The following is a 13,315-nucleotide window of genomic DNA, read 5'->3' on the forward strand; positions in this document are numbered from 1 at the left end:
TAGCCATACTGGAGCAGGGGGTAAATATGGAGGCGTGTGATGCGTGAAGTAGGAGTATTGGAAGCTCTGTGTCTGCTTTCATAGCTGAGCCTTAATGTGGACAGAGCTAAGATAGGTTAGAGGAGGCCTCGAGGGTCCCCAAAGATGGCGAGGATGTCCAAAACGAAAACCTTGCACACAATGCCAGCTACCTGGCGTAGTCTTTCTTTGCGTCTGTCCTTAGCCCAGCGCAGTTGGTCACAACCCCAGAAGGGATGCCATCTCTGGGTTACAGGGAGATTTCTAGTGGTAAGTGTGGTTGTGGAGGAAGGGCAAGGCTGTGCACGGCATAGGTATCCACTAACCTTAAAGATGGGTTCAAACTGTTGCGTAACTTTGGTTATCAAGGATTTAGGCTAACGAATTTACCTGCATGGCTTCCGGTTAATACCCAGGAACATATGAAAGATGTGAGTGAGGCAGGAGACTCCAAGAGATTAAGACATTTCTTTGGGGTGTAAACCTAGAAAATGGCACAGTCTTGACTTCTAATGGAAAACTCTAGTCTCCAACCACGTTACTATGTTTCAGCTTCTACATTTATTCAATATGAAGTATTTATTTAGTGTTTATTAATTAACCATATACCACGAGTTAACTCGAATATATGTAATATATGTATACATGTAATATATATGTGTATACACATATGTATACACATATGTATACATGTAATATATATGTGTATATATGTGTATATACATATATACATGTATATATGTGTGTGTATGTATGTATGTATATAATATATTAATGAATAAAGACAGACATGACCCTTGCCCTCAAGGGTGAAAACCTTTAGTTATGTGAAGTGGCTTTATCTCCTAGTAGGGTGAAAATAAGAGAACAAGTTAGAAACATGATCACAGACCATGATAAATGTTATGGCTGTCACTGAATATTTGAGATTGTGGTAAAATTAAAGTATTTCCTTGAGCATCTCGTAGTGCGTGGAAGGAGGTCCTGTGTAACGCTGCTCACGTTGAATTAATCTATAGCAGAAATTTTTTTTTCAGAAATTTTATTTTAAGGGAGTTTCTTTCCATTTAGTTCTTTTATTTGCTCTGAGATCATCCCATGCTGAACCTAACCCAGTCCCACTTCCCTGCCTCTCAAAGCCAAAGGTATTTTTAAAATCCACTTCACATAACTAAAGCTTTTCTAAAATATCCCTGTGAAATGGAGCCAGCCACAGAAAAGCTGAGATTGTGTCCTAGCAGCCGCTGAAGGAACCACACTGAAGACTGTCTCTCTTCCAGCAACGTCACCGTCTTCTTTTCACTGGCGGAGCTGTGTGAAAATCTCTCAAGGAAAAGGGACAGGATATGAGTTAAACCCATCATTTGAAAGACAAGTATATCAGATGAGCAGAGATGGAAGCAGTATTATTATGTTGTGCTATTAACATTGTTCTTCCTTGTAGTTGTGAGATTTGGATCTGGGCAATCTTTGTCCTTTATATTCACAAATACCTTGTAGGAAGGGAGGTGGGTGATGCCAGGGTTCCCACCATTCCCTAAAGAGCTTTTAAATGGAAAATGCCTGCCATAGACCTGTGTGCCTGAGACTCGGTGTTTAATTAGATCAGCATCTCTCAGGTGCCCAGGTTTCCCAGAGATAGACATTGTGTAAACACAAGGTATTATTAATGTTATCATAGTATCATTATGGCGTTGTAATTGTGTGGATTCTCCCATAAAGCTACCTAGGATGGGATCCTATCCCAGGCCATTACTGTCTAGTGCTTTGAGCTTAGATGAAAGGTACGTACGGCTGCCTTGTGTCGTTAGCATCATTATAGTGGTTATTATTGCACTTAGAATTATTGAAGAATGAACCAATTTTCAAATTCATCTCAAGATCTCTCCAGGTTGTTTTCTTTCATGTTTACTTTGTGACTTGGACAATGAGCTTTACCATGTTGGTTCAGAGATGTGGGGTACAGTAACCCCTACAGCTCCAGATGAGAGGGAGTCAGGCAGAGTCCCCAAGGATGGCTGTTACCATCCCTGATCACCTGCTGAAGCCTGCAGGAGTCCTAGGCCTTAGGCAGCAACCCTTGAGTGAAATTTTCTGGTCAAAGCCAACTTTGAGTGACTCTCTGTGCGTGTGCCACCTATAGGAGCCATAAATGCTATTCTCAAACAGATTACAGTGGGATCCATCTCAGAAAGAGGAAGAAAGAGGAGCTACAGAGCCAAACAGCACACCAGAGACTAATTTTAGGAGATTAAAGCAGTTGAGTCATCACGAAGTATACCAGCTGGGAAGGTTGCACCGTTTATTTGAGGAGGTACTCATAAATTCAAAGATTTATGTCATCCATGATGAAAATGCAATTTTGGAGTTTGTGAGTTTGGGATCAGCTCCATTTTATCTTACTGTGTTCTGACAATGTCATATTCAAAGGTCAGTTTCATTGATTCTATTGTATTGGCTTTTCCCTCAATAAATTCTTCCATTATTAATCTTCCCTCAACTGCAAGAATGAATATGGCTGTAATCATTTCCACTAAACCTTCAGGTTTGTGTTTTCTCTCATTTTCTCTATAAGAAGCCCACTGTTTCCAAGGGTCAGAGTATCTGAGGGCTACACCTGTAGACATTTAAGATGCCTACCCTTTCTTCATAGCTGGATTCTTTGCAGGGCTGGGTATCAACCTCCCAGTTGATGAGTTCACTGAAATGCTTGTATCTATTCAAGCTGTGGGTTAATTTGTCTCTGCCTGATTTATTAAACGTGTTGGTAACTACAGAGATGTCCTTACTCTCCACTCTTGCTAGAGGAGATAGGTTCCTGGGATGGTATTTCATAGTGTGTTGAAGAACCCCCACCTAGGCCTATCTGGTGATCAGGGTGTTAAAGAGGGTCCAGTGGGATGGGGGTTCCCTGCTGGGCTGCCCTTGACTTGGAGTGCTGACCCTGTTAACAGGGCTTCTGTTTCTCACAGGACTGGCAAGCATCTCCATCAGCCACAGGTTGCAGCAGATCTGGCAATAAGCACTTGTGTGTGTGAGTGAGTGTGTGTGTGTGTGTGTGTGCATGTGTATGTACATGTACATATGTGTGCATATGTGTCTCTGTGTGTGTGTGCATGCTCTCAGGCCAGCACTTTATTATCCAGACAGAATAAATCTAGACTAATGTGCGTGCTGTAAAGTATCCCCGGGATCGGATCAGCCTCATTCCCGGGCCATTCTCTCCCGTTTTTCTGCTGTGGCACTCCGGATAATTGCAGTTTAATTGGGTGACATGAAATGAAAACTGTGTCCACATTATCCAGGATTATCTCTTTCTCCCGAAGCCTGCCACCCGTTGAAAGGAGCCCATTTATCAGACCAAAGGGCTGCGCCTGGCTGCTTTCACAAGCGGGAAAAGAGTGTGAGAACAGGCAGAAGAGGGGAGAAAGGGGGCTGACAGCTAAGAGAAATTATTTCAGTTGTTTATCACGGAGAAGGCTTATCTGATTCTTTACAAAATGATACGGAGGCTGGGGTGTCGAGCATGAGTAATGAACAGTGGGCAACTTCGCTCCCCCAACTGACTGCGCCGCCGCCGCCACCGCCACCACCGCCCCAGCCGCCGCCGCCCCTGCCCCAACTGACTGCGCCGCCGCTGCTGCTGCCTGCCCTTTGTGTGAGGACAGATCAACTTTAAAAGCTTTTTTTCAGACAGCCTGAATGCACTTCATTTTACCAGAAAGAACTTTGTATTGATAGCTACAAGAAAGGAAGGTTGTTTAAAAAGGAAGGGGAGACAATCGGGACAAAATGAGGACTTAGGGTTTCTATTATGAACACGTCTGTCCATTCTTCCTGTCTGTTTATGCATTCCCCACACAACAGTGTGTCTTTCCGTTCATCTGCTTCCCCCTCACACTCTCCACAGTGGAAGAGGCCTCACATCACGGCCGAGGTGATAAATACCACAGCAATGTGGATATGATGTCAATTTGCATTTGTCAGGAGGATCAAGGTAAACTCGGGGGCTGAAAGCCAGAACACACCGCTAATGCTCATTCCTCCTTCTGCAGATCCAGGTAAACGGGGGAGCCTCACCATCGTGCTGCCAAGCCCTCTGTGGCCATCGCATTTGCTTGAGCATCTCAGCCTAATGCACTGATTGTTAAGTCGAAAGAGCAGTCTTTGAAACCGTCTATTGCACTCCAATCCCTAGCTGCATGAGGTCTGGGCAGGAGGCATTTCTATTCAGAAGGGGAAAAGAAGGCTTTAGTTCAGTAAGCACGGTGTGTTTGAAGGTTACCGAGGACATTGTGTGTTTCTTAAATAAAAGTTTTCGAACAGGGGGGAAAAAGCTCATTATCTGTAATGGCAGCAGCAGATATGGAATCAAGATCAGGTGAGACTGTGGGATGAGTGGCTGGAGCCTCTGCATCTGCGGGGTTGTCAGTGGCTGGCTGACTGGCTTAAGGATGTTCTAAATATGCAAGGCAGAAAGTTTGTTGTATTGTGAGGTGAATATTCACGTGTCTTGGTCGACTGTGAGATTCGCGTTGTGTTGCCATATACGTAGATTCTGTGTTCCTGTCTTAATTTTGTTTTAAAATGACATTTATGTATTTGTGTGTATTTGCATGTGCGCTCGCACATGTGTGTGTGTGTGTGTGTGCGCGCACACATCCTTGCACACACACTCTCTGCACTACGGCCTACATGCTGAGCTCAGAGGGTAGTTTGTGAGAGAGGAGTTCTTTCTCCCCTTGCACCATGTGGCCCTGGTGATCCAATGAGTTGCGAGGCTCTACCTGATGTGCTGAGCCATCTCACTGGCCCCGATTGGTATTCTTAAAATGTCTGCTACTCAATTTGATATTGACCTTCAAAAATGAGAAGGGAAAAGCTCTAAGCTGGCATGAAAGGTCAATGTTAGACATCCTCCATGCATTAGGAACTGACTATTAATTCCATCCATTGGTCATGGCTTGAGGCCACCTAATTCAGTACCCTCTGCAACCCCAGCAGTCCCTTTGCCTTCTCTTGGAGTAGATATGGAAATGCCAGGAGAGTTTCCAAAGCAGGGACTTGTTGTGAATTTTAAACACTGTAGTTTTTCATGCTGACCCATGAGTAGGTTGGAGAAGCAGGCTTTGGAAGAGTGGCTACAATTCCCTAAACCTATTTTTTCCATTAGGGCAGTAATCTGTGAACTCTTTGAATGTGGGGTATGGTTTCTATAAATGCTTTGGAAATTCGGTCTTTTTCCAGTCTACCCTTTTAAGGATGTGTAAAGTTGATTCTCCCTCCTCTGCCCCTGAAATTTGTTTCTCTTTAGCCTTCCTCTATGTTGCATGGAATGAAAGGATTCCTCAGGACTTCTCCGTATGTGTCACAGGCTTTTATTGTCAGGGAAAAGGAAGTCACTCTGCACAGTGTCCAAGGAAGTCACCAGGTCCCTGTGGGCCCAGCTTCTAGCGGAGGTCAGCACGCTCTCACTCCCCCATAGAAATCATACATCATTTTTGTCAAAAGATGTTGGCACAAAACCAACTCAAGCCCTATGAATCTCTTGCTTTCAGGAACTGCAAATCTAAAAAAGGAATTTGAGCTAGGTCTGACGGCTCATATATTCATTATCATTGCACTTGGAAACTGAAGGAGAATAATTACCATGAGTTCAAAGCTAATATGAGCTACGCGGTGAGTTCTAGGCTGACCTGAGCTGGACTGAGACCCGTGTCCTAAAAATGGAGAGACAGCTCTCACTGAACCTTTGTCCTGAACTGAAGCCACATTACTGCCATGTCAATTTTATAATTTTATTTATATCCTTATCTTCAAAATAGGCTAGCGTTCCATTGTCCACACTTGTAGCCAACACTCAGATTACTACAGTTTGATATTAAGCTGTTTTTTTTTAAGAGGGGGCCATTCACATCTTTCCAGACAGAGAAGTTGTGTCTATTTGACTCATCTCTGATGCCCTGGCAGAAATGGCAGGTGCTGGTGCAGCAGGCAGGCCTCCTTCGTACTGATTTATAAAAACCTGGAGATCAGTGGGGTAGGGTGGGGACCCATTTGTCAAACAGCCAAGCTGACTTCCACCACCTTCATCCTAGATAGCAAGGATGGCACCGTGAGTTAGGCTTATACCAAACACTGGGATGTTTGCTCTATCATGTATCAGAGCACCAGATGTATACTCTGTCAAATGAAGCAGAGGGGGTCACATGTTCAAAGCACGGATCTGGGCTGTAGGCTTCCTATTTGTGGGTGTATGGGATGAACTCAGAAAAAAAATTAAACCTGCACATGCACACATGCATGTCCATACTCACAAACCAACCCAGACGGTATGGAGATTCTAGATAGGTCAAAAGGCCAGGGAGGCCTGGATCTCTCCTGCTCATCAGTGTCATCTCAACCTCTCCATTTGTGTGGATTCCGTCCAAAGCCTAAAGCATTTATTTATTATTGTTTTTGCTCTCTTAATCCTTTTCCAGTTCAGTTGAAAGTAGAACACAAACGGAGATCGATACAGTTTGCATGTTTCTCTGTTACCCCAAGGTGACAATTATCTAAGAAGTCCTCTGAGGGTCTGGACCCCAAGCACAGCACGTCAGGACCACAGGAGACTCTTCAAAGAAGCTCAGAGTGTGAAGCTCAGAGTGTGAAGCTCAGAGTGTGAAGCTGAGTGTGAAGCTCAGAGTGTGAAGCTCAGAGTGTGAAGCTCAGAGTGTGAAGCTCAGAGTGTGAAGCCAGTATGTGCTTAGGATGTTACATAGCAAGGCCAGCAGGGAACGCCCAAGCCCGAGGACATGAGTTCAAACCCCGAGACCTGCTTGTAGAAGCAGGGAACGAACTTCCACAAGCTGTCTTCTGACCTCCACACGAAGGCCCCAGCGCAAATTCGTGCACACACAAACACAAAATGGACAAGTGTGATAAATAATGATAGCCAACACTAAATATTTAGTGTGCAGAGCTCTTTGTTGCCCATTTGATTTCACAATGGCCCTAAGTCACAAGTGTTACGAACTAAACCAGAAGAACTAAACCACTGAAACAGTGCTTTCCCAGGTGTGTCCCATACACCTTGAGAGCTCTCAGGGTTCCTCTGGGACCCCTCAACGTTCAGGCAAGGGAGAGCAAGCCTGTCTAGAGCCCCTGTATCCACTTCCCTCTGAGCTCTTGGCCTTCACGTTCTATTCTGATTCGAGGAAAGAGTTTTTACAACTGAGAACAACATAAAACTACCAGTCTGGTCTAGAGCTGTCCTCTCCCGGTGAACATGCTGAGGAGCAGACCAGTCGAATCAGTCTCAAGGTTGCGAGTGAGCACCACCAAGTCACATTACTCCTGCTCTACCACGACACTCACGTCATAAGAAAGTGACCATAACCTGTAAGTGAGATGTCCCAGGAAGTCCGGCTGTCCTTGGGTCAAGTGCTCTGTTGGGTTGGGTCTCCAGCCACTTTAGATCATGAAAACAAAGATACATAGCCCTACTCCCAAAGGAGTTCACCCAGCACCTTCTCTTAAAGCCACAGAGGGAGAATTGTCTCCAAGAGGGGCATCTATTCATGAACGGGTTTAGATTCCAGACACGGCCCTGCTCGTAGCCCAGGTGGGAACACTTGGTATAATAGGTTCTTTCTATTCAGCTACTAGTGGGCTCTCCTGGTATTCGAGAGTTACTTTGTGGTTCAATTATTACACAGAGTCAGGGAAAATTGGCAATATCCAGATGATAATAAGAGAAGCCATAGTGATTTCTGGAAAAAGAGAGCCTCCCCTTCCGGCCTTGGTTTCTACAAATAACCCGAGTTTTACTGCCTTCTTCTAGAATGGAGTTTGTATTTAATGATCTATGAGACTAAGGATGTACAATCAGGGGGGGTAGGGATACCCCTACCAGGAGCTAGTGTCAGACACTGAAACTCAAAGGTTGAGGAAGGAAGTGGGGTCAGAAGCCAGTTTATATGTAAGGAAAGGGAGTCTGAGCTGCAGATTTTGGTCCATGCTTGTGTGTGTATGGTGTGTATGTGTGTGTGTATGTATGTGTGTGTGTATGGTGTGTATGTGTGTGTGTGTGTATGGTGTGTGTATGTATGGGTGTATGTGTGTATCGGTGTGTGTATATAGTATGTGTGTGTATGGGTGTGGGTGTTTGTATGCTGTGTGTGTCTGCCATGGATGACCTATTGTTCATGTGAGTCAAGGTGGTTTCAGTAAACTCTTTGTCTTGTGCCAAGTCAACCACTGTAAACCCCCACTCACACCTCACCCTCCGTCTGTCCAATCAGCAGAGCCCACCAGAACAAGCAGTGTCTTCTCTTTCCCACCCAGAGGGACAACCAGGCAATGGCAGCACTGAAAAGATCAAGGAATTATCTGGCTCTTAGTGGGTCTTAAGGGAATCCACACCAAGATGATGGCAGATGCTCACTCTGAAGTACCCTGTTTATCTATCAGAGAAAAGGGTTGCAGGCCGGATGCAAGATGCTGGATCTGTAACTGCCCTGCTGCGGGGTCCCTTCAGGCTGAGGAGTGTTTGCTGGGATCATCAGGAGCCAGCAGGAGGGGGAAAGTGCTCCCTTTGAGGGGCAGTGGAGCACCTGCTGAGATGGTACTAGTGCCCTGGCTTTAGGAGCTCAGATAGCAGCAGTACCATCATTTAGTCAGAACCCAGTTTGGAGACGAAAAGGCAGGCGGGTGGACGGACAGAAGGGAGAGGGGAAAGAAGCAAAGAAGAAAGGGAAGGAGGAAGGAGAGAGACTTTGATTCAAGAAAACATAACCCCTTAGAGACTAGTTCAAATATTTGGAGAGGGGCGGCCCTCATAGAAGGAAGCTCCTAGCACATGAAGAGTGAGCTTGAAACTGGGAAGTTGAATATTCCAGTGAGATGACAGCGTTTGTGTGAACCGACCCTTGGAGGAGCGTCTTAAACTCCAGACTGCCTCGAGACGGAAGCACGGATGCTGATGAATCCACGTAAATTCTTCATTGCTGAAAATGCACTCTGACTCCCAGACGACATGCTAACCATCACCAGCTCTGACTCCTAGATGACACACTAAACTTTCTACTTTCTTTCATTTCCCCCCCCCCCCCCCCCCCAATGTGTGCGAATGGCCGGCCGAGTTTGAGAAAAGCGGAGCGGAGCGGAAGGCCGGAAGCAGAATGAACCACGGCAAGTGGTCGGGATGGAGGTTTCTCTTGAGAAAGACTCTAGATACATAGCTCAGTATCCGAGAGGAGTGGAATTCCAGAGAATGGTTTCTGTGTGTGTCTTTCTTCCTCTGTGTTTACTGTTCCCTGAAAAAAAAATGTAGGCAGCTCCGTTACTCTCAGATTAGAGTTTAAGGGCTGCTTAACCCTAACCAGGGACTCGCGAATCTAGAAGTCTCTTTATCAAGGTCCAATGTGAAGAAAGGAGGCTAGCGGTTGCCTAGTAATTATTCAGGGACTTAAGAAATTTACAAATATCTTAGGATTCAGCAGCCAACCAGCCTGTGGGAGGCTCATCTCTTGGAGTCCTTGTGGGTGGGAAGGGCAGTCATCGCCCATATTGTTCAGGGTTACAGGAAACTATGCAAAAAAATTACACTCAAAAAAAAAAAAAGAAGAAATCACAAAATAAAATATAATGTAAGGAAAGTGGGGTGGCAGGATTGAGGCGCTGTTCTGAAAAACGTCAAACATAGTTCACCTAGAAGAGACTCATTACCTTGGGGAGAGCCCTTATCCGCCATGTGGCTGGGAACTAAAGTATAGCCTTGAGCCAGGAAGAGGAGGTCATCCGAGATGCCGACTGACACCTGTGAACAGAAGCATCCAGAAACTACTGGACATTCAATGGTAAAAAGCGAATCACAGAAAAGAACAGCCAACCACACACGTTGCCCCGTGAATCAGAATCACACCAGAGATTTCCGAAGGCTCTGTGGTTACTGCAAGCAAAAGTCTTCCATGAGGGGGAACCCGAAGAGAAGGAAGAGTGCTGGAAAAACGGTGGCTCAAACGCAAAACCTGGCTAAACGGGGCATGATGGCATTGGTTGTGGTTCTCAAGTTTAAGATGAAACTTGGAGGAAAGCTCAGGTTTAAGAATAGTTAAAAAAAAAAAAAAACAAAACCTTAGGGACATTTAAACATGTCCAGCCCACAGCCCGGCATAGCTGCAAATGCTCACCCAACACAAAATCAGAAACTTAGGGGAACATTATAAGACCTTTCTTCTTCTTCTTCTTCTTCTTCTTCTTCTTCTTCTTCTTCTTCTTCTTCTTCTTCTTCTTCTTCTTCTTCTTCTTCTTCTTCTCCTTCTTGAGATTTTTTTTTGAGTGTAATTTTCTTGCATAACTTTTAAGTGTGAGCTCTGCAGATGTCAGAAGGTTGGGCAATCCCAGTACATCACAGTGGACAGGTAGAAAGGTGCCCGGGGCTCTGATTGCTTCAACCAGGGTAGGAGGTCAAGACGAATTATCATCTCCAGTTCAAAAGCCTGAAGTCTGGTGTGTGTGTGTGTGTGTGTGTGTGTGTGTGTGTGTGTGTGAGAGAGAGAGAGAGAGAGAGAGAGAGAGAGAGAGACTAGGTAGATTGTTTCAGCTGTTAAAAACTATGAGAACTGGGAATGAACCTCATAGATTAGCAGAAAAGAGGCAGAAGACAGGTATCACACTTCTCAGGCAGTGGCTGCAGCCCAAGGTGTGGTGAGCCTAGGAGACCTCTGGGTAGAACACACTATAGGAAATCACTAGATTAACTTGCAAAGGACTCCAAAAAGTTTCCTCAGAAAGAGGGGCTCAGATGCAAAGCACTGAAATAGACCGTGTCACTTTTCACCTCATACCCTTGGATTTTTTTTAAAATGCATTTTCTGCGTATGTGTGTGTGCATGGATCATGTGTGTCAGTTCCTTCAAAGGGGAGCTAGGGTCCCCTGGAACTGGAGTTACAGATGGTTGTGGTCCACCATGTGGGCGCTGGGAACTGAACCTGGGTCCTCTGCAAGAGCAGCAAGTGCTCTTAACCTCTGAGCCATCTCCCCAGCCTCAAGCTCATGGGTATTTAAATTCTCATCGCCATTCCTTTATTGCAGGGAAGATGTGAACGCCCACGGAAGCCCACACTGGCTGCCTGCGGCAGTGGCCATTTGGATGAGCTGGAGTGGAGACTGAGAGACGAGACAGACACAAAGCCAGAATGTTTCACCTGCTATTTATTTTCAAACCTGCCTTGATCATATTTTTTAATTACTGTGATTAATTTTGCATTAAGTTATTTTAAAAAATTAAAATATCACCCTTCCCATAGTCCAGGGACCTTCAGGAAAAGTGGAATATCACTGAGTCCACAGACAAGTAGGCCCTCTGAAACTGCCTCAGGGACTTTCAACTTCAGCGCAAACTACATACATTTTGGTGAAGAATGGATTCCAGTAGGCTAGGCTGCCTTTGCATCTATAATTGACTGGCTTTACCTCTGTACCTGACTACACTATTCTGTGATAATGTCTAAGAGCATTCAGGAAGTGTTCGCTGGTCTTTTCAGGTGCCAGTTGGTGAAAGAGTTTTAAAGCATTGTGTTTAAAATGCAACATGACTCATTTTTCATTGTTGTTTAATTTTGACAATTTATTCCAAGCTGTGGTGTTCATGAATCAAACTGAATGCCAGGGGGCTAGCCGGCTTTTATGGCTCTTGTTTTAATAACCGTATGGTAATATTTTTATTAAAGCCATCTTTGTAACCAAAGCTGTGACTCTAACTGATTTAGTTTAATAACCGCACATGTTCCACAGACACAGTGTCTACCTTAGGCCTGCAAAAGACAGAAGATTCTTGAAGGAGCAGGAAACAATAAAAAAACATCCTGTACTATTAAGTGGGTGTCTCTGGACCAAGGAGACACAGGTGGCGAAGTACTTGCTGAGTAAGAACAAGGGTTCAAGGACCCAAGTTTACAATAGTGCCTGTGTAACAGCAGGCCCGAGAGCTGGGGTCTGTAATCCAGGCACTGGGCAGGATTTGATGACCAGTAGATCTAGCTAACCTGCATGCTAGATACATGACAGACCTTGTCTCAAAAAATAGGAGGGAGGAAGACCAGTGAGTTGCCTCAGCAAGTAAAGGGACCTGTCATCAAGTCTGAGACCCTGAATTTGATCTGTGATAGCCAGCCACGTGGTAGGAAGAGCTGATTCCTGTCGGTTGGTTGCTGCCATGCACACACACTATGGCATGTGCTCACACACAACACACACACTCCAGTGCACCTACATCTCCCTAAATAAATGTAGCAAAATTTTTAAAAAATAATAAGAAGAAGGAGAGTGATTTAGGATGAGCTCTGGCCTCCCCATGCACATGCGCACACACACGCACACACACACACACACACACACACACATTCACAAACACACGTACACACTCAAAGAATAATGATACTTGGTCTAGGCTTGATCAGCAGAGTGCCTGCTTATCATAAACTTGCACAAAGTTCTAGATACAATCTCTAGAACCAACCAAACCAGATATGGTGCCACATGCCTTTAATCCCAGCACGTGAGAGGTCAGGGCTATCCTCAGATAGATGGGGATTTATTTTGAAGCTACCCTGACGGATTCGCTAGATCACTATACTGGAGGCTTCTGGGAGGCAGGAGCTGTTGACTGTACTCACATACTGGTGAATGGCCAATCCTTAGAAAGGCTCCAGGCTTCAAAGCCTCGTTTGTTAGAATCTCTAACCACCTCATGATCTCAAAGGTAAGAAGTTAAGTCTACAAAAGCAAAGACCAAACCCAAGACTTATTTTCTAGCTTTGCTCAAAAGAAGCCATGAGCACAGCCCCCCCCCCACATACACACACCATGAGTGGCACTGCCACCAAATAGATTTTACACACTAGACAGCCCGTTCTTAAGTGTGTGAATTTATTTCAAACTTCAGACTGCAAATAGGCACCATGGACTCCATAAAAATGAAGATATTGTGATTTAGAGGCAGATGGGTATTTAAATCAGACTTTTCTCCTTAGGTGAAAACATCTAGCACCAACTAGATTTCATCAAGGGGCAGATTCCGGGATAGTGATGGTCTGACTGGCGGGAGAGATAAACCTGAGCGATGGCTGGCAGATCTATTGAACTCAGACAGTCATGAGAATCTCCTTCTAGCAATTCCTCCTAGAACATGCCACCCCAGGGACACTGCTCTACCGGTGTGCAGTCAGCCAGCTTCTACAGTGGCTCTGCCCTGAAGTTTTCAGGGGACATTAAAGAAACTCAGCTCATCTTCTGCCTCCATTTTCCCCA

At 45.0% G+C, this 13,315-nt stretch overlaps 1 long non-coding RNA gene across 1 annotated transcript; it reads left to right on the forward strand.

Annotated features, from left to right (window-relative positions):
• Window positions 1–3,720: 3,720 nt before the first annotated feature.
• On the forward strand, window positions 3,721–11,753 carry Gm32093. The gene is made up of 3 exons (XR_383766.2): window positions 3,721–4,079; window positions 6,501–7,401; window positions 11,099–11,753. It is a non-coding gene; the product is annotated as a predicted gene, 32093 (long non-coding RNA).
• The last annotated feature ends 1,562 nt before the right edge of the window (window positions 11,754–13,315 follow it).

Source organism: Mus musculus, chromosome 14 (assembly GCF_000001635.26).
Source record: "Mus musculus strain C57BL/6J chromosome 14, GRCm38.p6 C57BL/6J".
Lineage (NCBI taxonomy): Eukaryota > Metazoa > Chordata > Mammalia > Rodentia > Muridae > Mus > Mus musculus.